Below are 3,206 nucleotides of genomic sequence, written 5' to 3'. Positions count from 1 at the left end.
GTCATTCCGTTAACGATTGTTGTGGCATACGGTCGCGTAAAATTTTGATCCGTGAATAAAATGGCGGATACGACATTGGCGCGGTTAAAAACGCTCCCGATTGGTAAGTATGATACATTACGGTACAGGAAAAATAAAAATCAAGTGACAATGAAACGAGACTGCTAAAAAAAACATAGGTACTGAATTATGGAAAAATGTAAAAAAAAAGTGCGAGGTCTTATAGCGACGAAACAAAATTAAAAAAAAAAGTTTTGCGTGGAAATTTTAAACAGACGGGAGCGCTGGGTCTCTCGGAAGGTACAGAAATAATATGAAAATAAATATAATGCCTAAAAAAGAAGGAACGATAGGTCTCAAGGCAAAAAAAAAACGGATTTTGTAATCATTCAAAACAAAAGGGAGCGAGAGGTCTCCGGAAAAGCAAATTATAATACAGGCCAAAAAAAGAAAGAGCGATAGGACTCATGGCACAAGAAAAAAAAAGCGATTTTGTAATCTTTCAAAACAAAAGGGAGCGAGAGGTCTCCGGGAAAGTAAAATATAATACAGGCCAAAAAAAAAGGAGCGATAGGACTCATGGCACAAAAAAAGCGATTTTGTAATCTTTCAAAACAAAAGGGAGCGAGAGGTCTCCGGAAAAGTAAAATATAATACAGGCAAAAAAAGGGATGGCACAGAAAAAAACAGCAAAGTTTGTTTTCTACCTAACAGGAAAACTAAGAAGAAAAATTTGGCATTTGGTTGAGTCGTTGCATCGAATGCTAAAGTTTAAAAATGAGTGAGCAGTTGGGAGTGCTTAGGAAACGGTTCTTTGGAGGGAGCTGCCAAAGTATCCAGCGTTCGAAATAAAATCGGTCCTTCGACTACACGTGACAAGGCTAGCGGCAATGGGTACACTGCCATAGAGATTTTACGCATCATATCGATTAGCCAAATTTTCCGCCGTTAATGTACCTGAGTGCAAGTCGTCTGTCGAAGGAAGATTTAATTCCGAAACATGGACCAGAGATGATCGACACACCATGTAGTCAGAAGTAATTGGGTATTTTAATTTTCCCAAAATAGTGGATGTTTTTACCTTAATTGATAGCCCGTCGTTTCCTGAGTCTAGCAGTTCTTTTTTTACCTCAATTATGTCAATAATTGATGAAAAAGTTAATAAAAATCAAAAATAGAATGATTTGCTGTTTGACAGATATCAACCAAACCGATTGATTGGCATGATGTCAGAAGTTCTCTCCCTCTCTTTTATCTTTCTGATAGAGCTCTTCATTTTGATCGAGCTTTTGACAGCTCATATGAAACCTGCATCGTCCGATGACCATAGTGTTTCTATTTACTGTGTTGTCTAAGGCGAGCTAAGAAGAAAAGTGGTTTGTTTATAAGCTATCGTCTTATCCCAAATTTTTTTAAAAAATACAAAAAATGTTGTTTTTATTACTTTCGACTAGTCAAATTTGAACAAGTCTTCGTGTGACGATACAGTGGCATCGTATCTTATCAGAATATGCGAAAATTTATATACCACTAAAATACCCAATTGGAGCTGATGGCTGCCTTGGGCAGCGAAGACTGGGTTGAAGTGGTTGAGATGAAGCAGCTGAAACCGGGCTACGAAGGTACTAGAAAGCAATATTTCACTATAGATGAGGCATTTTCTCACTTGAGGGTTAATATATTTCCTGCCAGTGGGATAGCGAGGTTGCGCATGTTCGGTGAGGTGCAGTCCGATGTGAAAGCTTTGCTACGGGTGAAATTTGATAGATCGACTGGGAATGCTGAACGGAGGTCAATGTCTAAGATTTTTTCCAATACCATGGCCATCCACGGCATCTGATCAAACCGAACCGGGGAGGCAACATGGGCGATGGCTGGGAAATCACCCGAAGGTTCGGTCGTCCGCTGGTTGTTAAAATCGACAAACACGGAATCTTCCAAGCGCCTGGCTGTAAGTGGGCTATTTTAAGTTACTCTAAAGGAACGAAAGAGTAGATCATGGTTGACACCAATAACTTTAAGGGTTACTTCCAAACAATGTTAAAATCGAAGCCCTGTTGGATACGATTCGGACACTCCAATCAGTCCAATGGAAGGTGCTACTGGTAAGCAGCAAACTAGCAGCCTACCGGGAGCATATCTACCAGGAGAAGAAACTCCAGTTCCGTGGAACGAATTTCAAAGGTTCGAATTATGTAACGGGCTGTTAACACATTTAGTGACACTGGCATAACTAATAAACAAATCTAGTTCATATTGATATGTTATAGCAGCATCCAAGTTAATGGAAATTTATAAATATACGACGGCAGCTGCTGATACACCTGATCCTGTAACATATCTTTCCATAAATGCAATACATCGGCGGACCTATTCCAGTTTATGCCGGATATTGTCTTAGGTCGACGCAAACTTATATTAGTGGTCCAAAAACCAGACGAGCTCGATTCGTCCTGTGTAATCAGGGTTAGTGTCACAGCCAGGATGTGTGATCATGAGAACAACAAAAATTTTTTGAGGCCATCGTGAGTAACTGATCGCGGTAGAAGTAAGGAGATACGAATTATGGCTACAAGGATAGGTAGTAGTAAAGGGGCGCTGACAGATTTAGTGGATAAAGCTCATAAAACCCAAATTGTCGAATTAAACCAACCATCTAAGATAGCACGGCTTCCGTTAGCATTGGCCAAGAAGGAAGGACTGCCTATCGAGTTTTCTCACGTAAACCAATTTCACGTGGAAACGCAAAGGTAATTTCAAACGAGCCCGCAAGTCGTTTATTCAGACGGAAGATATGTGCATGAAGGTTACTGTTTGGACGATGAAAAAAAGGAGGAATGCATTGATAATTTTGGAAGGGAGAGAGCAAACTGAGGATGTAGAATTTACTGACGATGTCCGTAATTTGCATGCCTCCCTGTTGGCCTCGAGGTATAATGCAGGGCTAATAAGCCAGTCGTATGTGCGAATCTCGGCTGGGAGAGGCTGTTAGAGTCAATAGGACCGTAGTAACCGGGTCTGCAATTGTCCTGTACTCTAATAACTGGCTGCGAAGCCTGTCGTATAAAAACAGAAGGTCAAGTTTCGATGGCGGATTGTAGCACCTAGGATTTGCTCTGCTTTTTGTCCATAATTTATATACATAAAATAAAACTGAAATGTTTGTAGTGAGTCAAGTGTCATAAAACTAACACGATACAACAGTG

General features: G+C 40.3%; 1 pseudogene; it reads left to right on the top strand.

The window, feature by feature from the left end:
• Nucleotides 1–951: 951 nt before the first annotated feature.
• Nucleotides 952–2,210, top strand: LOC128735781 (allantoicase-like; annotated as a pseudogene).
• Nucleotides 2,211–3,206: the final 996 nt, after the last annotated feature.

Source organism: Sabethes cyaneus, chromosome 2 (genome assembly GCF_943734655.1).
Source record: "Sabethes cyaneus chromosome 2, idSabCyanKW18_F2, whole genome shotgun sequence".
In the NCBI taxonomy this organism is placed as follows: domain Eukaryota; kingdom Metazoa; phylum Arthropoda; class Insecta; order Diptera; family Culicidae; genus Sabethes; species Sabethes cyaneus.
This window is presented reverse-complemented; position numbering and strand designations above follow the sequence as displayed.